The sequence below is a fragment of the Haemorhous mexicanus genome, chromosome 5 (genome assembly GCF_027477595.1).
Source record: "Haemorhous mexicanus isolate bHaeMex1 chromosome 5, bHaeMex1.pri, whole genome shotgun sequence".
In the NCBI taxonomy this organism is placed as follows: Eukaryota; Metazoa; Chordata; class Aves; order Passeriformes; family Fringillidae; genus Haemorhous; species Haemorhous mexicanus.
In genome coordinates this window covers 67,166,431-67,193,715 of record NC_082345.1, presented here as the reverse complement: position 1 = coordinate 67,193,715, position 27,285 = coordinate 67,166,431, and positions in this window count along the sequence as shown.

Here is a 27,285-nt window from a genome sequence, read left to right as displayed (position 1 = left end):
CAGGATGAATATCCAGAAAAACTCCTGAAAGCAAACCAAGAAATCAACAAAGTCTCTCAAGGGAAGCTGTAGAAACTCTGGTACTTGGGACTCTTAAATTAAGAGGTACTCTGGGGAACAGTTTTAGGAGATGGGCTTAATAACTTATTGGGACTTTCCTATCATTAAGCCTGGAACAGCAGTCATTATCATCCAGAGTAGGAGCATGGCTCATTAAAGTTTATAACAACAGCTGAAGTACCTACCTATGTGACATGAATGTTGATGAAACAGGAAAAACCAGGAGACACTGAGGGAGCCCCAGCTCTCCTTCAAAGAGTGGGAGAAGAAAGGTGTAAGATGAAGTTTTGTTCCTTTTGCTGGCCCATGTTCTTGTGCACCTCACAAGACTGACCTGAGGGTTTGGGCAGTTACATTCCATTCACCTTTGTGGGCACACAGGGCTACATGCCCATATTGCTATAGTTTAATGCTCCTAAAAAAAAGGTAACAGATTTTATATCAGGGATTTATAGCCAGCTCATCAGGCTGTAAGAAACACTGCAAAATTATGCTAAAGAAACTGAGAAAAAAGTAAGAGCAGATATGAAACCAACTTGGTAAGTGAAAGTTCCAGAGTAGACATTTATGTTTTCAAAGTTGTGAGTCACATGGTTTTACTCTGCTGTACTATGCCCTCTCCAGATTTAGGCTTTCTCATCCAAGACAGCTGATGCTGGGGCGATTAACAACATCTGATATCAGCTGACAAAATGTGGCAGGATCCACTTCCAAGACAGAAGTCTCTTGTTTTGTCTACTTTAAAGAACTCTAAAGTATTTCTGGACTAAAACTGGTGGATAGGGATTTAGCTTAACATTGGAATAATACAACTGTCACAGCTTTTGTAGACCTCATAAATCAGTTAAGTATAGGTCCACAAAGACATGTAAGAGCCTCACTTCTATAATTTCAGACAGACTTAACTGTCTAACACCCTGAAGGATCAAATATTAATTTCTTTGTGCCTAATTCTATATGCAGAATGGGAATAGTAGTATTTCTCACCTCACAGGAGAGAAATACATCAAGACTTAAGACATTTCAGCCCACTGTCAATAAACTGTATAGTCCCTAAACTAGCTCAGTTGTGCAGTACATGCTGACAGTAACACACCAAAGCCTCTGGCCCACTGACTCTAATTCTGCATTGCAAATTGTGATAACAGACTCATTTAACTCAAGGAGAATTTTACTCAGACACTGTCATGTTCTCACCATGCTACAGAAATATTAAGCAAGACTTAAAGAAGATTTAAAGCAGAAAATACTAAATTTTGAATGACTAATATAGAATTAAAAAAAAAAAAAATCTTAAAGTAATGAGTTAGTCAGCCGTGAATCCTGCACTAATTATAGCTACCTGCCACTGCAAATTCTTCAGTGTCCAGGTACCATGCATAAAGTACATAATATCTATTTTGATTTGATTACAGTTTAATTTTCTACCTTAATTATATCAGGCAGAGCTAATCTGACAGTTAGAAAGCTCTATGCCTAGTAATATCATGTAGGGGATTTAACTTGTTTTGGAACAAATCCTCTGAAATACAAAATAACTGTACTGAAATACAAAGTAACCCAAAAATCTGCAATGCTGATTCAATACCTGTGCCTAGATAGAACCAGCAACAACAAAAAAAAATCTTTCCTGACTGGAGGGGGCTTATTGCCATGAGAAAAGAGAACAAGAGGAGGCAGATTTGGCATGTGAGTGCTCAATTGTTAACATGCCAAATGGCACTCAGAGAGACAAAGTCCAGACACAATTTAGGGTATAGCTTGCATGAGGGCATTTAGAAAAAGCAGTATGGAAAAAGTTGCTGTGCTGGTTTTGGCTGAAGAGAACTCATCCCTGGCCGCATGGATGTGATCTGAGCTGCTCCACTTGCTCAGGCAGCCCAAGAACAGATCTTGGCCTGTTTTCCCTAAACCATGAATGTATCTTCTGGATGTGCTCTCTGCCTCCTGTCTTCCCTTCACTGAACCTGGGGAAAAGGTGATGACAGTAAGAGCATGTTGCTAAGTGAACCTGGCTCTTGTGAGGCGTTGGCAAGAGAGAGGAGAAAACTGGCAGCAGTGGCAGCCCTGACTTCATTGCCCTTATCCTTTCTGGTAGACCAGGTGCCTTTTCTGTCAGCAACACATTGCAGACTTGCAGACACCCTCCCTGCCATAGATCCTCAGACTGTGCCCACAAGACCTTGCTATTGCACCTCAGGTAGTCTCTCCTTGTTTTCCCAGCATTTCTCCAGTTTTGCAGCAGCTGTTTCCAGATCTTCCAAGCGCCCAATGCAAGTGCAGTCATTCTCCATCACTCCATTACAGAGCTCTTCACCAAGGAACAGGACACCTGGAAGATATTAGTCAATCATTTTTAATGTCTTTGGCTCCAGAGAGCTGGAAGAACTGGTAGTTCTGGTTTGTTTTGAATTCAGTAAACAGGTTCTTGCACAGGTTTGCTGGAGGCTTACAAAAACCCAACAGTTTAACAGTTGTGCCTCAGGCTACGGGGAAATACAGCAAGTACAGTCAGCTATTAAACTTATCTGTGCACCTATCTGCTTTTACTAGGTGTATTTTTCAAGTGAAACTTAACAATAAAATGTTTGGAGGCTACTCATTAAACTCACAGCAGCAGCCTTGACCTGACCACAAAAGCCACGTTTTTGCTCCCGAGGTTGAATTCTACATCCGGTAATGAAAAAGGAGATATTTTTGAATTTATTATCCAAATATTCTCCTGCTTAGGAAACATCCTTCTGTGGACATCTATAAAGACCTGTTTGAAAACACTCCCTGAAATTGTGAAAATGAAATACATTCAGAAAAACTTCAGACTTTATGGACTGACACAGGGGCAAACTCTGCAGACACATCAATTTCAGCTGCTACCATGGTAAACATCATAGCTGAAGTCTAGTTTGGAGTAGAGATTTATAAGATCCAAGTATGTAGGAAGGAAATTAGAGATTGAGTAGGTAAACTATAACTTATTTTGCAGTAGATGCTAAGAAAACACTGTTTCTAGTGTGCCATCGTTCAGAAAAAAAATAAATCTTGACTGAAATATCAGAAAAGAGCTCAGGGGAAATGTTTGAAGAGCCTTTTCCTTGATGACCTATCCAAATTACCTTTGAGGGATAACATTTTTAAAATTAAAATAACCCTGTAATTTCATTGGTTTACATTACTCCTAATTTCCTTTCCTAAACATGGCATCTCATCTGATGGGATGAGATGTTACATTCACTATCCTTACACATAAGGGGAGATACACAAACAAATTTTGAAGTGATTCATAGTTCTATTTGAGAAAGATAAAAGTAATAATAAAATAATGTTTTATACTTAATTGTGATTCTTACAAAATCTAACTTCCAGGAATGATGTCACTTTTTTAGCCTGGAGTTCTTGGCTGACCTGGTAATGCCATTTCTGGAAATCTGAAAGTAGACTAAAACATGTAAGACTACAAACAATTCAGCAGTGCTCAATAGTTGTGTGATAAAGGAGATAGATCGTGCATAATTCCAGTCTATTTCCTGCCAAATGTTAAGTCATATTGATGTTAGGTAAGATATAACCATGGATTTTTAACTCACTGCTTCAGAGGATTATTTCTGCACTTTGTACAAATTGTGTGTGTGCCTTTGTGGGAAATACAGTTCTTGAGAAACGTGTGCTAATGATCACACCAGGCATTATTAGTGAATCCTGCCCCATCCAAAAGGTTCTGAGCAAAGTCATACTCTAAAACCAAGAAAAATTATTCAGAAATGTAGTTCTGTGGTATGTTTCATGTTTGCACTGTCTTTAGCATGAACAATTGCAAGTACATAAAGCACATATTATAAATAAAAGTAATGTTGGAACAGCAAGGTATCTGTGTGACTGTCACTGACAGTGACCACTGCTAGAAGTTTTTGTTAATGCTATGGGAAAAGCAACATTGTGAGTCATATTTCATAATCTGGCTATGAAGAAATGTTATCCCTGGTTTCCATTAGTTTACTGAAACTTGAAAGATGGTGCTCCACTTCTTCATTTACTTAGCTTTCATGTTATCTCTTCTAAATAAATAAATAAATATTTGTATAATATGTTTTGACTTTATGAGTTGGATTTGTTCCAGCCTAACTTAGAAAGAAAAATGCAAATGCTAAGATTTTGGAGAGGTATCTGAGAGGTATTTTGTTGTAGCTTGAGGCCTTATTTTATTAGAAAATTATTTTGGTTCCTATTTGAATACTTTTTTTCATTCTTCCTCTTTGCTTTGGAAGTTTCATATTATTCTGTTATGCAGAAAGAACAACTTTTTAAAAATTGTTATTTTTATTTAAAATAACTTTATGAGAAATTCTTAGCATGGGGACAATCTTATCTACACTGCAATAAGGTTGGTACATGTCTGGAATCCTGAGCTTCTTCACTTGTAAAAGGCCTCTTTCTTCTAACAGGATTCTTTCTTGTGGAAATACCATCTGATACATATCAAGCAAAGGACACTGAAAAAAGCATTCATTTATCAATACTGACCATCAGATCCAGCTGTAAGAATAGGCCAAAAAACAAAGAGCTATTTGCCTAAAAAGAGACATCTGAGAGCTGTGAAACACCCCTACATCTGCTGCAGAGCTGGAGTGACAGGTCAGGGTTATCAGGTAAGCTGTAACATCAGGTGGAGATGCTTTCAGCCTCTACACTGAGATCCAGCCTCTACACGATGACAAGGCGGAGTTGTTTCTGCTCAGATATGATTTTATGCTGCTACTGCAATAAAAGATTTGTCCTATTAAAAGCTTGGCTGAAGAGCAGAGTGGCATGGAGCAATGTGCTGGTGAAGATGCAGCTTCAGGCTGCAGAGCTATACCAAGTGGGGTGAGAGGCAGAGATGCTCTGTGATGTTTTCAATGGGACAGGGCAATGCAGGGAATGTACAGGAGCACAAGTCAGCCAGGAAAGGGTTACTGTCTACCTGCCTGGGGTATGACTCATGTCTGGAGCTAAAGCTGGCCTCTTGCTCTGGGATATGAAATACAAGAGAAAAATTGTCTGGAAACCTGTTGCATCATTTTGTTAGAGCAATAAATTGTTTTCTGGGAGTGGGGTCTGAACCAGTGCCAGGTGTGGTACTGATACCTTCCTGAGTGAGTGTCCTACACTCAGCAGAGCCAGCAGTAAGCAAGAATGACTGCAGGTTCAGGGAGGGCAGGCAGGAGGTGCAGTGCAAGAGGACAGTCAGACTGACTGACAGGCAGAGGACAGATTTATACATGGCAGAAACATCTTGGTGATGTTTGAACTCCAATCATAAACAAATGGGGATGTTTGATCATATTTGTTCATATGAATATTTCATATGCTTCAATAACACAAATATTTATTGTTTGCATAGTAAAGCTCAGCCCCTTCAGCACATATGTGCTTCTGAAACCTTTGAAGATTTCAGCAGAAGTGACCATATCTGTTTTCAATAAGGGTCAAAGGAGCAGATGTGTGCATCAAAATGCCTTCAGAGACATCTGCCCTAAACTTTAATCTCATTGAATCTTGCTTGCTGCTTAGACTTCCCTTCCTTATAATGGTCAGAAAGCTCCAGAAATTCACCATTAGAATGTTCCCACTTTGATCTAATTTTTGCAGGAGACATTTCCTTTTTTCCCTTCAATCTTTTGCACAAGTGGTGTGACCTCTCCTGCCTTTCTCTGTCCTGTCCTTGTCTCAACCATCTAAGTAACATGGGTTGCTCAGCCCTGCAAAAATCCTGCCTAGGTGCCTGGCACCTGTTAGTGACTAGATCTTGTAGGATATGGGAAGAATAGCCACTATGGGTTTTACTGGGCTAATTGTCTCTGCACCATCAGCATCCTAAGACCAGATGTTATCCCTGTAGAAATCTGTGTACTATACTTTTTGATCAAGTACCCACTGTAGCCACCTCCTCAAGGAATACCACCAGGCTACTAAACACATCTTGTAAGTCCATGTGGTTCTTATACCATCCCCTGGATTGGTCCAGTTGATGCTACTTCTTGTGTTACTAGGCCTAATATTTACAAATATTTTGAGAGCATTAATGTTACAAGCTATGCTTTCAGATAGTGCTAAAAGTTGCTTCTCAGCAAAAATTAACCAAAATTTTTAAATTCTTTTATATACAGAACAGGATGGAAGAAACTGCTTCCAAAAGGTATCACAGCAGCTAGAAGTGAAAGTAAATTAAGTTATTGCCTTTGTCAGGCCAACAAAAAGAGGATCATAGCAGACCTCCCAAGAGATTGGTTGATGTTAGTGGAGGCAGCCTCTCTTGTGTGGATACAATTAGCTGAAGGGGGAGCCTTTTGCTTGGAATGGCCCAACACAGACAGATCACCACTGTATCACAGAGTGGTAACTGCATATGGACTTAATCTGCCACCAAACCTAACCTGTATCTGCATCAGTTCTGAATGTAATTCACCACATCAATTCCGACTTCAGTGAAGCAAATTTCTCACAAAAACGAAACCTTCACCTCTTCCTTTTGTTTTTTTATTTTCCTCTTCCTGCTTCAATGACTTTAATATGCCCCAGATTTCAACACCTCAGTCAAGCAGTCCTGTGATATCTCAGGTTTAATGCAATTTTGCCTTTCAAATATAACTACAGAGGTATTAGGTTTAGCTCACTAGGGTTGTCTGATCTATGTGATTGCAGCTTTGCAAGCATCCAGTTGGCCAAAAGCAATGCTAAATGAGGAGCATTGTTGGCTTTTTATTGATCCAGAGAGTTTTGCCTTAAAAAAAAAAAAAAAAAAAAAGGAGGAACACACTCTTGCATTCAAACTTGTATAGATACATATTCTCTAATCTTTACAGGTCCAAAAATGGGACAGGAAGTAGGGAAAACACTATTTTTTTCTTTATTTTATATGAGGAGATTGGTTTGGTTGGAGGAAAGATCATGACTTGAAGATTTCCATAGAAAAGAACCAAATCCAAAAGCCTTTTATTAAAAAAAAAAAAAGTTTGAAAACCTTCAGTTAACTTTTTATTGAATGAGTTATATTTATACTTTGCTATATGCAGGAACTCAAGTTTCAGACTGCCAAGAGCACAGGATGGGATCATGTGGTTATTGGCTGGTCTACCCTCCAGTACAACAAAGTCGTTATTGATGCTTTTGCTTTTGAAATGGTTCAGTGTATCCACACCAACCAACACTGGTTTGTGTAAATGCTCCGTCTGCCCACACACGCCACTCACAAAATTCCAGACACTGCTCCTCCCTTTCTACCCTGTGCTTGGTGTTACTCAGGATATTGCATTTTTAATAGCTTTTTAAGGAATAAAATTCTATTGTGTCCTGTTTCTCTTAAGTATTATCTTTATAAAGAGTTCTGAAGATTCGGAACAAAAGTTGAAATAATTTCAAAAGGCATCCAATGCAGAAGAACATATTATTATCAAATTTTCTTCCTGAGTTTGACAACTTAGATATTTTATTTATGATTTGGGAGATGGTTGTTCATCTCTCTGCTTTGCTGCAAAACTATTTGTATTATCTTAGGCAAGACAGTTAGGTATGGTGAAAAATAAATATACAACTATAAATATAAACTGAAATAATAGAAATAAATAAAAATGAAGTGAGACTAATTATATAAAGCATAGTAATATATCTTATATTGTCACAAACACAATATTGTAGCAGTTACCAATATATACCATGTCATAGTGAAGGCTATGTTATAAGACAAAATAAAGATTAGCACTGAGAAGCTATTTGAATACTACTCTCTGAAAATTTTTTGGTAATCAAATGAGTTGCATCATTCAGGTTTAACTGCATCAAACCCAACTGAGTTCTTAAAAAAGCTGCACTGTAGTTGATAATTTGAATTGCTCTCTTTGCTGCTTGTTGAAACAGCTACTGAAGGGCAGGCACTGTGAGCCCACACTGAGCAAAGTGGTTGATCCAACCAATCTATATTTCAGTTTAAGGAAGCTTTTTAAGTGATAGAGAAGCACTGCTGCAACAGACTAAACATACTGCAAAGCCCACCCATTGAAATAATAATTCCTGGACTAAGCACTGCCAGAGAGGTTGCATAAGTGTGACATATTGACATCTCCTGTATCTGGAGTCCAAGGATAGGATTCATCTCTCCAAATGCAGACAACTTGAGTTCTCTTGAGCTGCTTTCTGGCTAATGAAAGGCACAGACACTACTGGCTCATGCTATAATAATTTTCTGTGACTTCTAGACCCTTTTCTCTCTTCTGTCTTTGAGGGGTAATACCAAGCTCAAACAGAAAGCCTACATTTTAGATACTTAGAGCAGAAATAATGAAATCCCATGTTCTTAGAGATCAGAAAAGGACAACGAGAACCTACCACAAATAAGTTTGTAACTGACCTTCACAGAGCTGAAAAAAATCAATTTGTGTACTTGTGCTAAAGAGGTCTCGTGTAAAAGACTCTCAGATGCTTTAACTGGTGCTCTTGGGATAGTATAAGTGGCAGAAATGTTACCAGAGAATAACAGCAAAAAAGTGTCTAGAAATGCAACTTGCTGCCTCTTGCATATCTCATTTCAACCTTGCGTGACAAGTCAGTGTTGTAGCTCTTGTAGCACCTTTTTTATCTGAAGCTATCATAATACTTTGTGACAATGGATTCAGTTCATGGGGACTGAGAATACATCTTCCTATTTTACCTGAAGCATCATGGACTTGGAATCACTGCTGTCCTAGAGAAAATCCTCCAGGGCAGCTGGAAGGGGGTCATGCAGCCTCTCCTGCATGTCTTTGTCCAACAGTGTGTCTGCAGGCTCTAGAAAGACTGCCAAGGCAAACTAACTCACTCCATGCAGTCTGACAAGCATCAGGAGAGGTGCAACGACTTCCTTTACCTTGCCAGGAGGCTTCCTTCCAGGCTTTATCCAGATCTTGGGCCAAATGCAGACATGTCAGCTGATCTAAAAAGCAAAATTCATTACTCTGAACTTTTTTTTCCTTTTGACCAAAAGAGGTTCAACAGTTTAATATTCTTTAAATCTTTGCTAGACTTCAGGGTCCTTATTTTGTCTGAAAGGAGTTTGTTCAGATGGCAGTTCTCTGTAATAGATCAAGAACTGAAGACATAAGCAAGTGGGAACAAGCAGACAAAAGAGTCTTTTCAAAACGTGTGGGTTGAATTGAAGGGCAAGATAGAAGTTTTTACTAACTAGTCACTCAGCAAAACTCTCTGCAATTCTTTTACACTTATTTTCAGCCAGATAGGAAAATCAGCAGTGGTTCTGGCAACAAAATATCTCAGAAATATCTCTCAATGAAAACCATATTATAGCTTAATCCTATTCTCACTGGAGTCAGTGTCAGGCTGCTACAGGACTGCAGGGAGGAGATAGGATGGGTTTGTTATGCAGCAGCCATGCTATTGACATGTTCAAAACATAACTTCTCCTTGTAAAGGGAAACCCTAGTGAAGGAAATGTGGCTGTCTTCTTTTCATTTAAAATAATAAAAGGTTTTCCTCCATCTATCTCCAGTGACTTCATCTGTGTGAATTTTCAGTCCTTTATAGACATGTGAAAAGAGTAATTTTGGTTTATCTTAAATTTAGCTAATGTTATCCTTTAAGGCTTTAAAATACCTTTGAAAATCTGTACCAAAGTAGAAACACAAGAAGAGTTCTGATTGAATAGTTCTGATTCTTGAAACAAGCACAAACAAGGAAATCCTGATTTCAAAGGCAAACCTGTTCAACAACATTTTCCTGATAAGGAACTAAGTTTTTCATGTTTTCATTGAATTTCAGTTGAGTTCCTTTTGGCTGCATTCAGTGAGTTTTGGACCTGTGTTTGTTTTTAAATAATGTGTTGAATGCCTCTTGGTTACTTCTGTAGGCATTAAAGGAATCCAAATAATGAAGAATAATGATAATTATTTGCTGTTCCCTGGAAAGGTTCAGGAAGACAATTTTCTTAAAAAGAGCTGTAAATAAGTCTCTAAGAATAACAGCCAGAATCCAGAATATGCCTGGGGACTGTGTCATAGGAGTAACATTTTCCACAAACTCATCAGTGAGGTTCTAATAGCTGTTTTCTGTTTAGCAGAACACTGCTTCTCTGTCTTTGAAAATTATTTCTGCTTTCACTAAGCCTGACATTTTGCTCCCTTTTTTTAAATTATCAGACTGAAACTGTACTTTATTTCTTCCCTTATAAGACACTGTCATTTAGAATTCGATTTTGATCACTATTTTCTCTGAAATAAATCCTACTTATAAAGTTCTATATATGTATATAGCAGATAAATTATTTCTTGACCCCAGGGGTGAAAAGTTATCCAGAACCTCAATGTGGCATGCAAATCAGAATCAGTTCCTGAAAAACAAAGATACTATCTACACCTATTTAAATCACCTTCTTCTGTATGTTAAGCCTATCAAGAACATACAGGCTGATCTTGATCCAAATTTGATTTCTAGCCATGGCTGGCTTCAGTGTAGTTGTAAGGAGAGATGCTGTGTTTAAAAGGGCAAGGTATTTCTTTCTCCCTCATCTGAATTGTAGAAACATTTGGTCACCCACAAAGTGACCATTTACTGTTTTAAAGCTTGGCTCTATTCTTAAATTGCTATAATAGCTCCAAAGCTATTATAGCAATGAGGGTCCTGAAAAAGGAAATTATGAGGGTCCTGGAAAAGGAAACTATCTAGCTAGTCACCTTTCACTTGGAAATGTAGTCTCAACATTTTGTAGAGGGTGCTGAATGTTTTGGAGGGGAAATGGAAATGAATTCTGGAAATGAAACGATTTTAAATTGCTATAGTCAGTTTTGGTCTCCACAAATATTACTGTCAACACATGAAAACCAAGGAATTTGTTCTGTAGATAAATTCATAGAAGAGCTTCAGAGCAAATGATAAAGGAAGTAAACATCCTTCTCCCTTATACACTATCCTTCAGCAGTCTTTGGAATTCACAAAGAACTCTAAGAACTCTTCCAACTCTTCTGCCACATAAGCTTCTCTAAAGTGCCTGAAAATGTCTCCTTTCTCTTATTTCATAACTCTGTGGATAAATTTAGTGGATGGAATAGTAATTTTGTTTAACTGGATTTTAGACATTTGAGTTGCATCAGGAGTACACAACATTTACACACGATAATCTTTTAGTATTTCCCCCCCCAATTATTGACAGTAAATTCAAGATGTTCCTCCAAAGCAGTATTAAAGAAGTATTTCTTGTATCACTTCTGGCTGCTACTTTCTGGGTCAATGGAAGAGACATTTAATTTAAATGTTTTAATTACAATCTACAGATAGCCTGGACAGAAACTTGTGACACAAAAATGTGAAAGCCTGATCTGATTTCTACCAGGAAATGTGAAAGCCACGTCTGATATCTACCAAAATCTTTAGACTACTGTCTTAAAGCCTGCAATAATCTCCTAACTTTTATGCTTCATTCTTACTAACATCAGTTGAGCTCCCATTTGCTGAGCATGCTGTGCATTATATTGAAATGAAGAAGATTCATACTGACATCACAGGATTAAGTCTCACTGATGTGTAATCAGTTATTTTCAATGCAAGTATAGCAACTAGAAATCTTATCAGAAAAGATATTACATTGCACAACATATTTTTTGGTGTCTGAAAACATTAAACAGGCAACTTCTTTTCAAAGTATCTGGAACTGCAATTTCTATACTTAATGGTACAGTATTTTCTAAATTCCATGATAAAATTTTACAGAAAATAAATAAACAGAGAACTTGTGTTTATAATTTATAACTTGTGTTTATAATATAAAATATTGAGTATTGAGTCAGACCAGACTATCACTAAAAAATTAACACATTGCTAAGACATTGTTCTTATGTTAGTTTTTTGCCAAATTCTTCTGGGGATATTCCTAGCTTTGAACTTTCTTCCTTATTTTAACCTGTCAAGATGAATTTTGGAGATGCAAATGAGCATAATTTGAAGTGAAATTTTTGCACTACAAAGTTAGTCTCCTTATCAATGTGAGTCTGAAAACTAGTCATATCAGGAATATTTGCTCAAATGTATAAATACTTCATAAGTCCACCATTAAAGTTAATAGATCCATAGCAATTAAAAACTACTTTTGCAAAGTACCATGGACTCCTTTACGTAAATAATGTGAAGCTCTGTTTCAAATGACTTTCAAATTATATTTATCCATGTTCCATCCTGCTGAAATACTTCAAAACCCCTATACTCTCAACAAGTCATTTGGTCCTGGGTATACTGATTCAGGTTGCAATCATATTTGCTTCTTAAGACATAGTTACAGTATTAAATGTGCTGCTGCTTTCTTAGCTACCAGGAATTTCTGAGTAACTCAAATGTGTAGACCAAGTGATGATAATATACCTTACTATGGTCTTGTGTCACAAAAATACAGTCATGTTGCTTTTTGGGCATGACCTGGACAAAGTCCTCAAAGTCCTTGAATTAGCATTCATTGCAAAGCAAATTTGGGCTGCATTGTGAATTAAATTGCAATTATTATTATTATTATTATTAATATTAGTAATAGTAGTAGTAGTAGTAGTAGTAGTAGTAGTAGTAGTAGTAGTAGTAGTAGTAGTAATTTGATAGGACACAGAAGGAACAAAAGAAAAGAAAAATCCATTTCACAACAAGATGTAACTAAAACTTCAAAGAGAGATATGTGATTTGATAACTTTGTAATGTACTCCTAAAATAACACTACATTTTTATTGTTTGTTGATTTTTATATACCAATATGTCTCATCTGCTCCAATAAATATTCCATGAAGATTTTGCAATCTAAAAGTTTTTAAGTCCTGCAGATCTGGTCAAACTGGGCCTAACCTGTTCCAGATTGGGATTAATCCTGCTCTTTCAGAATTACACACATGGATATTGTTACCCAAGACTGACATCCCATGATCTCTTCTTAGTTAAAGAAGTGGAGATCTCCAGGAAGGATTAAAATTTTATCCTAAAATAAGATAAAATTAGCCAGATATCTTGGCCTCTTCATTTGCCCCTTTCTGTCTCTACCACTCTCCAGTCCTAAATCAACTTCTTGTCTCTATAGATCCAGCTTGGAGGCATGCTCTGGCACTTCTGGGGTGCCTTTTATCTGATCTATGTTAGATGTCTTCTTCAGAGTGAGATGAACCATGCCCTACAAATATCTACTTCTCTCCATTGACTATAAACAAGATTTAAATTACTCCTGTAGGCAGTTACTTTTGGCCAGATGATTGCCATAGCATACATAGCTGGAGGCAGAGTTAGATCATTGCAGAATAATGAACATCCCCAGTGGTTTACACCTCCCCCCTGGGGCTGTATATAACCTCACATTTATTGAAGCTGTTCTCATATACATTAGCAGCCAAGCTGGCACTGGGATCAAGGGAGAGCAGAGATACCCTGAATCAAATCTCATATTTCTACTTCTGGCCAGTCCTGAGAGCAGGTCACATTCAGAGAGTCCTTGCTTTATGAGATATACATCTGAACTCAGGATAAACTTTATCCAAACCCACATTTTGTCACAGGCTAAATTTGTGTGGTGTGCCAGACCCAAGTTTGATGGCATTCCAGTCTGTAGAACCCAAGGATGATTTTGTTCAAGTTTGGCCAAGTTTTAGATAAAGCCTAGACAACAGAGAAATAAAATATAAGTTTGTGGTGTTTTGTGAGGTGGGGGGAAATTTTAGGGGAAATCAGACTGTCTTTTCACAAAATTCCTTGTGAAAACTATCAAAGAGCAGCCTAGCCATTACATACTTATTTCCATAATTTGCTAACACTAAGCTGTTAAGGAAGCTTGAGACAATGTAATGACTTACTAGTTTTTGGGTTTTTTGATTTCCCATCCCTCATTAACTCCATCTGTAGTTCTTCAAGCAGCATAAAAGAGAGATGTATGATCTTCATATTAGGCAGATAGAAAACAGAAGGCATCAGAATGTTTCCTAAGGATAGCAAACAGGCCCTGAAAAATTTAGAATTGCAAAACCTGTTTTTTTAAGCTCTAGGCCAGGCTTCTTTACATGAAACAGCACCCCTAACACTGGAACTAATATAAAGTGTGTGTACTTGCATTCAAGCATGTCTGAATCTTCAGGATGTTGACATGACAGCATTTAAATTTCCAGACTAAACTATATTCCATTTCCATTGCATGGTGTCATAAAAACTGGTAGAGAATATGTTTTCAGGCAATGAATTGCTTTCAGTAATGTAGCAACTGAATACATTCCTGAAAAAATTGTATAGGTTATGAAGCTGAGCAGATCCCAATGCTGCTAATTGCTCTGAGTTGTTGCTGAATTGTTCTAAAAAGTGCTCAATATATTGCATGGCAAAATTTGATGCTCTAGGCATGATTTTTTCTTCATATCACAGGTGTAGGCATGGATACAAAATAATATACTGTTGTGACTTGACTCCTCACTCAAGCTGGCAGAATTCAAAAGCAGAGGATGAATGAAACCCCAGATAAAATTAAGTGTTTAGAAATGAGTAGTTAATGAAAAACAAATAAGGTGGCAACTGAGAGCATACTGTTTTAGACAGGTAGAAAAATGATTACGCTTTGAAGTATGAAATTATTGAAGTAAGAAATACAGGATATGAATCATATAGTACCATTGCAATAAACTCAGGAAACCCCCCAGGAAAGGAACAGAACTTAAATAAACTATCTGTATTTAAGGGGCTCCAAAGCTTCAGTCTTAACAGCTCAAGAGCTTTGTACTTCGCTTTTAGAGACTGCTGAACTCGTTAAAGGGGTTTGGAAAAACGTCTTTAAAGAGCATTTAAAAAATGATAGCTTGCATATGCCAAGCATTACTCCATTGAGACTTGGAAAGGCCAGGAATAGGCTCTGCAGAGAGGCCACCTTGCCCTGTGGGCAGTATGTGCTGTCCCCAGGCTGCACACCATCCCTGCACTGTCAGGGCCAGCTGCACCCACCCTGGTGGAAGAGCAATGGGAACTGGGTTGGGCTGGAGTTGTAAAATTAATTTCTACCCTGGCTTTCTCTTGTGTGAGATACAGTAAAGCCATGAGATGTTTTCTGCATGTCACCTGAGTGTATGTCCTGCAGCAGCTCAAGGGAGATGAACAGAGCATCTCCAAGTCCACATATGACATTCATGTTGCAGAGAAGTCATTTAAAAGTCATTCTGTCTAAGGTAGTAGAACTACACTGTCTTTAGCTTAGGCTGACTGGAACTTCAGGTTTGATTTGAGATTTTGGAGCCAAGTGCCTTGAATATCTTTAACTGTATAGTCTGTGCAGCTAAAGCTTGACAGGGACACTCTTGGCTTTCCCAGAGGACAGCTAGAGCACAAACCAAGACATGGGCAGAGGAGGAACAAGGAGTCCACACTTGAATGTGAGCTCTAAACAAAGTTCTAAGCGAAAATCATAATGCAGATCTATTCTTACCTCTTCTTTAACACTTTTAGATTTATAAATAATGAAAATTTCAAAATTGTAAATGTATTATACCGAAGCTTTAGATACACTTTTCATGAGGGTTAAAGTGTGATTATTTTATGGAGTTTGAAACATATAAACCCCCTATTTTATGTCTTGTTATTGTAGAAAACCATATTTTCTTTCTAAGCCAGAGAGCTTCAGACAGATATAAAGTAAACTAATGTGTAACCCCTCCTTTTATCCCTCAACAATATTGTCCTTAACAGCTGTTCATTCCCTTTCCCACTTTCTCTAACATTGTCTCCTGTATATTGTGCTGTGCAAGCCCATCCACAAAATCAGCACCCTTTCTCCACTGAAGTTACTCAGCCATTTCTGCTGTCAAGTCTAATGTATCCAGTTGCTTCACTTCCCTGTGTTGCACACAGCTATTTTCATGGTACACAATGGTATCTGTGTTTTTCCTGCAGCTTCTACATTCTCTCCTTACTCTTTTCTATCCTTTTCGATTTACGTTGTTCTCCTACGTTACTAGGCTAAAGATTGTGTTATTTGCAGTATCACTGATCTCAGGCATTTGAAAGAAATGTGTTAGCTCCTGAATGATAATGAACTTGGGTTTTGAAATATGTATTTGCATGATCATGTTTACATATTCTATTTGCCCTCTTCAATTTTACATGAGACTTTACAGTTAACATTTTAACCATGAGGGCTAAGGTGAGGGGACTTTTACATGAAGGCTGAGATTCTTATGTAAAAATTTTACTCCAGGAGCTGAAGGTTAGAGAAAATATCAGATATCCCAACATCCACAATTAAATTAAAATACAGTATTTGTTTGTGTTGAGGAGAAATCTGTTTACATACTGAGATTTTACTCTATCATTATTTATCCTCCAGAATCCTACAACTCAAAGTTCTTTTTTCATATTCAAATATTTCTTTGAATATTTGTCTACTGATCAAGAAATGATAGATTCATAAAAGCTGACCCACTGATGAAGTTCTTCACTCTTTAAGGATGAGGAAGCGATGCCAAAACTATCACCCATTCAAAGTTATTCTGTACTTTGGCAATTTGGTATGAAAGGATTGCTAGCAATTGGTATGAAAGGATTGGTAAGGATTGGTATGAAAGTTATTCTGTACTTTGGCAATTTGGTATGAAAGGATTCAGTTCAAGCTAGCAATCTTTTGGTTAATTTTGTTACTGCAGCTGAAAAAATGGGTCTGCAGAGAGTGAAAAGAGGCTTCCTAGATAAGACTGATTTTTTTCCATGAAAACCTGTGATGTGGCCTTCTGAGAGGAGATCTAGTGTTGGATCTGAACCTCAGACATGGTAGAAAAATTTTGCTGCTTCCAGAGAGAGTGCACATCAATGGGAAAACAAATAGCTCACATGCCTGTATTACTATTCTATAGAGAGGATTTAATACTGGAAGTCTGGTGTCATGGTGCTAGCAAGAAATTCAAATTTGATGTATGGTTTTCCTTTTTAATAGTGGAAGGGAAGGAATCTAACACAGTGAGTTCTTGAAGGTGTCCAACTAAAAAGTACAGCCTGGTAAATGTAGCTACAAGCAAATATATTTTCTTAATTCCCTCTATCTAAATGATAATCATAAATTTAAATTTGGAAAAAATTAAATTATGGAAATTTAAATTTGGATTTTTCCTTCTACATTGTCAAACTAATCCCATGTATTTTAAATACTTGTGATTAATATATGAAAAAATACTGTCATTCATTTTAGTGGCAATATGCTATGCATAACATCAAATATCTGCAGCTTATGATTTTTTAGGTACAAATGAATAAATATTAGAGATCAAATCCAGCTGGACAGATTTCAATTCTTGGTCAGAAAAATTTACAGGAAAATCAATATTCCAGGTTTAATGTGATTTAAAATATTCCAAATATTGTAAAATACATGTAAGACATTGTATTTATGACCTTGTTACTTTTGCTGCATTATGCAGGGAAGGTTAGTGTGGAAAATCAATATGGTGCAAAGCTATAGAGTAATTTCATCCAAATAAAAATCAAGTTGTACAATCAGTGAAAGTCCTTACATTCACCCCTCCTTTCAAGTTATGCAAAGAAAACATCTGCTTGAACACTCTAGATGCAGCTCTGGCATGAGAACCCATACATTTTCCTACATGATAAACAGTGATGTGATTCACAGTAGCAGAAAGAACATCATTATGTAATTTCAAAGAAGAATGGGAAACTGATGTTTTAAATAATGATATGACAAAATGATTAGGCTGAGTGGAGCTAAGTTACATCCAGCATCTGGCAGTGGAATGCAATTTCAATTCAACAGCAGCAGTGCTCTTGTGCTCTTGTGAGTACTTGAAAAAGGTAAAGATCAAAAGGTGGTGGGCTAGGCTATGGCAATCTTGTAGATAAAATTCCAAATCTGGATGAGCAGCTTCCGGTTTCTCTCAGCTTTGTGGCCTCTTTTCATTCCATCCAAAATACATTTGCAAAGATTTTCTATGTTGCTCTTTCCTTGTTTCCTTACATATTAAGTTCAAGCTTCTCTTCCTCAGTTTAAAACACTTCACAGGTCCACCCCTGTTTGCACCACTGCCCTCCTCACCTCTTCCTCTCTCTGCAGCCTGCCAGCTCTCCTTTTCTGACTACCCTCTTTGTTTCCCAAACCAACTGAACGTTTTGCACCTTTATTACTATGCCACCCTGTAGCTCTGGAACAGCCTGCTGATTATTCCAGGCCAAACAGCTCCTCTGCTGCCTTTAAAACCTTCTTTGAAAATCCTTTGCACTTATGTTTTGGTACGTCAGGGAAGAGACCTCCTTCCCTTGATTTGATGTATAGAGGGATAACTTCCATGTATAATTCCTGGCAGCCTGCAACCACATAGGAAAGGATATAATAAGTCAGAGTTCATGAATGAAGGTGTACAGGGTCTCAGTGTTCAGCAAACTGCCACAGCCCAGGAGTGAAGACAATTTAAACAAGTGGAGTTAAAACAAGATAAAGGGTGTAGGGACATGCTCACACTATTTGTTTCCCTCTCAATTTTATTTAATTTGAACCATAACTTGCTTGGAAGCCAGCATAAAGAACTCCAATCAATACGTGACATAAACCAGCTGCTATCAATTGATAAATTACTCTCTTAGAGCACTTTCCATCAGCACATGTGAGAACATTATACAGGACTGTTGCTTCTTTGAAGAAGAGGAGATTGAAGCACAGGGATGTGAGACCCATTTGCATGGACACATCAGTCTGTAGCAGAGTAACAGAAATAAATCCAGGTCCTCTGAATTCCAGCTTTGAGGTCTATACACTAGAGTGTGTGGCCAACTGCCTGGTGTATCCTACTTCCTAGAAAAGCTTTATAACTGTAGTAGGTGACAAGAGAATTAAATTCTGTGGTCAGACCATGAGGCCAGTTGTCCTATCAGGTTAGAAGAAGTTTAGGAACTGGCCATAAGGTTCAGAATAGTCCTCTAAAGCAAAGCACTCAAAAGATTTTTTTCTTTGCCCCAAACCCCCTCACTAATTGAATTCATATTTTTTTGACATCTGGGTAACTAAATCCCCTAAATGGGTTCTTTCCTCTAAGAATGAAATGGAACTCAGAAACATTTCCTCCTAAAATGTTAGAAACAAATATCCATCTCTTCAAGGATGAAGAATCAAAATCCCCAGTTACTAGATCCTGCCCATTGCTTTCTAGTTTGGATGTCTAGATTCAGTAGGAAAAATGGTTTTGATTTGGACACTATTGGAGCCGTTAGGAGAAAAATATATTTGGAACGTGAGAAAATCAGATAATGTATTCATTTGCATTCGTTTATGAATTCCTGTAAAATGAGCAGAAATCTGAAATGAAAGCACCCATTTTAGACAGTTATAAATAAACTGGAAATGCCACCCTGCTGACAGAAAGCACTCATGGGGCTCTTTATTTTTGGTTTGCTACTGAAGAAAAGCTCTTGCCTTTCACATATGCTTTACAATGAAACTGTGTTCAGGCTAGATAGTGTTATAAGGTCAATATAGATATATATATATTTGGAAAATAAAACTTGCGGAAGACATATGAACAATTTCCTTTGTTTAATACAGAGGGGTTTTTGGATATCCTATGAGAATATATTGGTGGTTTGATTCTGAGAATGAATAAAAACATGACCTTTTGAGAACCAGAGGTTAATCTAACACAACAGCATCCAGAGGAGAAGTTATAACTACTCAGAAGCCCCACAGAATAGCCTGAGGTAATAACTGGCAAACAGTGAAGAGAGTGGACCAAGTAGGATAAAAACATTTTATTTTTGATAAAAAATATATTTCAGGCTGGTATGTAACCTTGAATTAAGTAGAGGTTACATACACTGTCAGGAAGTTGCATATAGATTCTGTGCTTAGGTCCCTTGGGTTCTCAGGCAGTCAGGAGTAAAAACCAGCCACTCTGTGACTTTCAGGCTTTTTATTAGATGTTAAGGTGGACATAAATAGTTCAGTCTACCAAGCAGGTTTTATTTTTACATGAAGGACATGGCTATTGACTTTTTGCTGTTGAAAGTTAGTTTCTAGAATATGCAGTTCATGCCATAATTAATACAGAGAAGTGAGCAAAGTCCCTGTAAAAACTGAAGAAGCTGAAGTGTAATTGAAGCAGATAAATCTGTAACCATCACAAGAAGCGTGGCCAGCAAGTCAGGGAAGGTGTTTCTGTCTCTCTACTTCACTCTCATGAGACCCCACCTGGAGGGATGTGTCCAGCTCTGGGGCCTGCAATAACAAAAAGGTTGTTGAAAGGCTTGAGTGGATCCAAAGGAGGCCACAAAGATGTTCAGGGGGCTTGAGCACCTCTCCTATGAGAACAAGCTGAGAGAGTTGGGCTCATTCAGAAGAAGAGAAGGCTCTGGAGAGACATTGAAGCACCTTCCAGTACCTAAAGGGAGCCTACAAGAGAGCTGGAGAGGGCCTTTGTACAATGGCATGTGGTTATAAGGTGAGGGTGAATGGCTTTAAACTGTCAGAGGGTAGATTAGGATGAAAATATTTATTGTGAGGGTGGAGAAACACCAGAACAGGCTGGGCAGAGAAACTGTGGATGTCCCATCCCTGGAAGTGTTCAAGTACAGTTAGACTGGGCTTTGAGCAGCCTGGTCTAGTGGAAGATGTCCCCCCTCAGGTGGGGTGACCCTGGCTTGATGCCAGGTGCCCACCAAAGCCACTGACAATGCCTTGGCCATGGTGGGTCTGTCTTGGAGTCACAGGCACGGGCTCTGTTGGACACACAGATGTTGGAGATGCTTTTAGCAGCTTCTCACAAAAGCCACCCCTGTAGAATCCTCACCCACTACCAAAACTCTGCCATGCAAACCCAATACACCTGCCCATGGCAGAGGGGTTGGAATGAGATGATCTTTAAGGTCTCTTCCAACCACACCATTCTATGATTCTATGAAATCCAGTAGAATATATTTTGGACTAATTTTAATTAATTACCTCTGAAGTAATATTAAACAATATTAAAATTCTGTCATTCTGAAACATAATAACACCAAATTTGGTACTGTGATGTTACCAGCTAGCAATCTTAATGCTCCCAAACTGTCAGCTAGAGCTCATGGCAAGTAATACTAATAATTAGTAATTATTATAGTAATAAGCAATAGTAATTTAATCAATTACCATATTTCTAAACAGTTGGATCCTTTTTCTGAGTTTCATTTTAAAGGTTTTAGGTTTCTACCAGACTATCTTTTGGTATGAAGCCCATAACACTACTTTAAAACATTTCTCAGTCTGTCACATTGTGTTAAAATTGTTCATTGTATTCCAGGCTATTTAGAGGCCACAAAGGCAGATACATAAAACTCTCTCTTCAGTTTTCTTAGAATTCAGCCTAAAACCAGGATTCGGAGTTCCTTACTTTCTCTTTTATTCCAAAATTAATGGCCTATCTATAAAAAATGCTTCAGTAGATAGCAACTTACATTATATCAGAAATGTGATGCCTGGGGGAAAAAAACAAGAAATATTTCTGAAGAAATTGAATGTCAAATTTAAAAGAAAGTTCCTGTTTGCATCTACAGTTAAAGAAAAATAAAATCTATCAGTGCTATCAAGTTAATTGTCTGGGATTTAATGTACCCCTAATATTTTTAATTTTATAAATAATTCTCTCTGTAAAATCTCTTTTGTTGCCTTCCTCTGGAACTCCTGGGATAACATTTATTTCAGCTTTCATTAGGCTGTGTAGCTTCAATGCAGATTCTTATGCTTTTTCTTCAGTTACATAAACAAATAATCTATAACAACACTGTGCAAAATAAAAATATCAGCAAAAATCTTTTTGGCTTGGTAAATTAAATAACAGAGTGCAGTTCAAAAAACGAAGTCTTGCTAGGTTAAATAATTTGTTATGCTACCTTAAACAAACTACTTCCATTTTATCCTCTCTAACATGGCGATAATGAAAAGGATTTCTCTGTACAGTGAATTAGGATTCAGAGATGAAGTGCAATAAGAAAAATATAGTGCATGTTTATGAACTTATTTATTCAAGTGAATAGGGTTAATATATATTATTACTACACTAATATTATATAATTTCATAGACATTCATAGAAGGTATCATGAATAGAAGTTGGTCGCTGCTGCCAAGACCATCACTACAGACATATCCAGACTCAGCAAGCTGATGGAAAAAAAATGAAGTATCAAATATATGAAAAGTGCTGCATTGCAAAGTTTTGTGAATATTAAAATGTTTTGTTCCTTCCAGCAAGTAGAATATGAATTTAATAATCCAATACTATTTCTCTTTAAATATATATTCCATTAAAACTGCAGAAATACACAGGTAGTCTGAGAGGAATGATCTTAGATTATTTATACTGATAAACTTGAATAGATCTGAACTCTGAAGGTAAGATGGAAGGCTAATCCTTCTGCCACATGGTTTGGAATAACTATTACCCTTACAGTCTCAGAGGTTGGTCTCAAGTGATCATTATGGTTGTGCATCACAGAGTATCCCCTATGGCTCATTAATTAGCTGAGAGGTTGGAGAGACAACTGAATTGTTATTGAAACAAAATAGTTGAGAATTGCTCAAGTAATAGCAAAAAGAGAAATCTGAAAGGAATTGGTAATGGATCTTATTAAGACCTTGAGAACCACTAGAAAGATTCTTATTCTCTTCTGGAAAAACAAGTGGGAGCTATTTTTCAAAATTTGGCAAACAGTCATTAATTATACTGAACACCAGGCAATATGGGATAGACTTTATTTTTATGTGGCTATTAAAATGGTAAGTAAAGGAAAATGTAAAAAACCCTAAAACTTTAAGAATTGGAATTTATTGAAATATGTGGGGAATGCTCTGTGCCCAGGATAAACTTGACAGCAGAGAATGCTGGGGTCTCTGCTGACTCACAAACTCGCAGGAGAGAATATAAAAATATTTTTTGACATGTTAATTTCTGGACAGGTGACGGTTAGAGGATTTTATATCTGTATCATTAAGCACTCTCCACTTACAAATCTTATTATTATACACAAATACAAAAGCAATTCCTTCATAAGCTGTGAACTTGTCTTGAACAATGAACTGTGAATTATTCCATGGAGTATCAAACTCCACAGACGTTGCTCATAGTACAAAAAATATTTTACTTTGATTCCATTTAGGAATAGAAATTAACTCCCACTCCAGATTGAAAGTTTCCTTACATTTGGCTTCAAAGTTTTAATTGGAACACTCCCACCCCTACAGACTCTAATAAAGAATAATAAATAATTATATTTAGGACCAGTAATCTTTGAAACTGTCTTAGAAAGTAGCATTTAGTTTTAATGACACTTTAATATGTTTCAAAAGATGAAGAAGATAAGAAAGACTGTTAAGTAAGCTGGAGTTGAAGAATAAATGCAGGCTTTTTAGTGAGGTATTACAAACAGGACTTCTTACAAGCCTGTAAATTAAGGTATTCACTTATCTATGAAGGTAAACATTATCCTAAATACTTGTAACATTAGGTGCAAAAAAGTTTTCTAAACATAGTAGGAAAAAAACCAAACCATTGACCAGAAGGCAACTTGAAGTAGGAATTCTTAAAACACACTTACAAAACATTCCATACATTTCAAGGATTATAAGAGGAATTTGTTTGGTACACAGAGAGAAAAATCTACAGCTGAGGCACAAAAGATATGCCTTTCCCACTTTAAGGACATTGATACTTTCATGGGTAATTTTTCTTTTAACCATCAATTTAAATCTTGCTTTTCATTTTTATGCTTTTTGATGGTAAGTGTCCTTATGATTATTTTATAGTTATATTGATAATGAGGCAGTTTTATACTACCTTCATATAATGATCCAGGAAACATTGAACTAGTGGCCAACTGCTGTATGTGCCATGAATATTATCACCTATTGCATTTAATGAGGAATATTTCTAATGTTCTATTTCTATTCAGACAGTTTTGAGAAAGGCAAAGGGATATGTGGCTCCTTGTACTCTTTTCATTTGCACCACAGATAACAGTGTATTTCAGATTTGACTGGGGGATATGGGGGAGTCTTTGCAGCTGCACATCTTCTTTTCCTAATCAGATTAGGGATATTATTGTCTGCATTTTTAAAATGTTAAAATAGGAGAAGACCTTATAGTGAAAGATTTTTATCTTCTAACCACCATATCCACCTGAGATGAAACTAATCACTGTAGGGACAATTAATTTGAACAGATATTTCTTTAAAAGATGTCAAGCCAGATTTAAAAAAATTTCTTGGCTGCCAACTTAATTTTTAAGTATTTAGAAATGATGGAGCTACCTGTTAGCTACCCATTTACTTTATTAGTTATGTAAACATTTTTTCAAGTATTTTATTAAAAAATATGTATTTTCTAGCAGGGAGGCCAATCAGAAAAACCAAACAAGGAGAAATAGTCAGAAAGAAATGATGTGACTCCCACAAATGTAAATGAATGACCAAATCAGGATCTATACAAGTATATTTGTCTCTCAAACAATCTTCCCTGGATTTCTTTCCTGGTTTCCTTATTAATCAATATCCAGTACCTTCATAGGGCTACAATTTGACCCCAGTTTGTAGTTGTAACTTTATACTGGAATAGCAAAAAGGCCAGGAGATGGGAATCAGGAGTTGGCAACCTGATTGCATCCTGCTCAATGCTAATAGCTGTACAGTTATTCATTCCAATTAAACCTAGGCTTTTGAGAGATTTAAATTGTCTCAAAGCTGTTTCTATGATCAGTGGAGAGATGCAAACTCTTCCATGGCAATATGGACTGAGTTTCTGGGGGTCATTAAAGCCACCTCTTACCTGCACTACCTTCAAGGTGCCTCTTTCTGTTTCCTGGACCTGGGAAAAATTCCTTGTTAAATTGGCACCTGCAGGTGGGAGACTCAATCCTGCCCTCAGTGCCCACAGCACCTGTGTGCTGAGGCTCTGCAGGTGGGACACAGAGAGCACAGGGAGCTGCAGTCTCCTGCAGTGCTTAGGGAGAGGACATTCTGTCCACCTTACTCAGTTCACTGAGGAAACCACACAAACTGCCAACACAGTATAATGTTGACATCATGTATCTCCATCCAGGGAAGAAAATCTTCCCCTTCACTGATTTTCAGTAGATTTTTCTATTTTACTGATTTCCAGACTTCTTGAAGAGCAATAATCCTTATTCTTGGAATGGGAAATGTACCTTCCTTTTCACCCAAGAAATTATGACCACAATAAGCAATAATTGCCAGACTATACTTGATTTTGGGAATCTTGTGTTTTAGAAACACAATAAATTCAAATGTATTTTCTTCTCAAATGAAGATATGTCTGCTGATTTTAGCTCTTTATTCTGCTACAAGAGGTTATTTAGGCCTGAGTTTTTAGACAACCCAGTTGCAAGTGCATCACCTATCAAGAAGCTGGGAGTAAATTTCTGACAAATTGGATTTATTTTATAAGAAAAAAGAAAAAAGAGCGAATTTTAAAAGATTTTACAAACCAAACTTTAATTTTGTAAATGTTTGCATAATGTAACAGAAAAATATTATTTGAACTGATCAGCTTCCAGCCTGTAGAATTTTGATAAATTTCTATCCTAAAATTTCATCAGTTTTAATAGAAATTAGTACAACTATATTGAAGTAAAAGTCATTGTTTGCAGGGTTTTACCTTAAGAAATGGATAAAAATGATGAAATAATAGAAAAGACCAAGTCTGTTTTGAATGGGAAGTGCTAATAGGGTCAGCTAGATCTGATACTTCATTCTACAAGGATTGGACACACTGGCCTGATTCTCTGAGCACAGGAAGATTTGAGCAGGCAGTAATTCCAGTGCTCATGCTCCTTTGCTTCTCTTCAAAGGCTCACTCCCTCTCTTGGTTTTACAAGTAGTACTTAAAGGCTGGGTCCCTGTTGGACTTGTGATCTTAATTTAATCTTTGGAACTTTAATGGAAGTCAAGAAAATTTAAAAATCCTAAAAATTTTTCTGCCAATATTAACTGTAATAAGCCTAATTTGTCATTGCAAATGTATGGGAACTGTCACATCTGACCTGTGACCATTTTATATTATATTTAAAGACATGATTTTGATTGAAGCTGAGGTAAGAGACTGTTTGGTACAGAATAAATTACATATCAGGGAAAAATAACTTGTATAATACAAGAGTCAGGAAATGTGAATTTGCAATTCAACAATGAATTTAATTTTAAATCTCTTAGTTGTCAATAACAGGAAAGAGATATCTAATGCCACCAAAATATTTTTAAATCTTTGAACTACACTAACTATTACTTTGATCTTTGTTAACCTTGACTTATACAAACCAAAAGATGTGGCTTTTAGCACCACACAAGGGAATTTTACTGTCTATCTTTATACAGATTGGGGCAAGCCAAATGTGCCCCCATGAAATTATTAGTTGTGCAAATAGGTACCAACTTGATCCAAGGAGCAAACATTTCCAGTGTTTGCACAACAAATAAACATCTAGTCTCCAAACTGGCTGAAGCCAGTTGAAAAACATCCCCTCTTAACTATTTATCATTTTCTCCCAAATCCCTTGCAAATTTTGGTTCATTACCCTCACAAAATACTCAGCTGAGCCAACAGCTGCTGCAAGCTGAAGTGTGTGTATGTCACCATGATATTTTCTGAAAAATCCTCTTTGCCCAGGATTTTCTCCTGGGAAGCTGAGAAGCCTCAGAGAGGAACGAAAACAATAATTATCTGATTGCTGCTCCTGTGTTTGCTGCTTTGGAATGTGGCTTGGACATTGTTTGCCAACAGGTGAATGTTTGATTGGTTCCATGAGAATTGTTTTAATTACATTGACCAATCCTGGTCCAGCTGTGTCAAGGCTCTGAGGACTCACGGATTTTCCTTTATCATTCTTGTTAAGCTTCCTGAGGTATCCTTTCTCCTTCTTTATGATTGTTTTAGTATAGCATTTTTAAATATAATACAATATCATAAAATAATAAATCATCCTTCTGAGAACATGGAGTTGATTTCTCATCTCTCACCTCATCCTGGGGCCCTCACAAACAGCACATGTGAATACTTTGAATGCAAAAGTATACACAGTGCTGGTGGCACTGAACAAGAGTGTTTCTCCAGTGGCTAAAGGGGGTAGGGAAGATTGCAGCACTGGTGGGCAGAGAAGAGCAGAGACCCCCAGTTAGGAGGAGCACAGAGGTCCTTGGCTCTGGAGGCTGCGAGGCGTTGCTGAGAGCTGGCACTGGCGCGGCA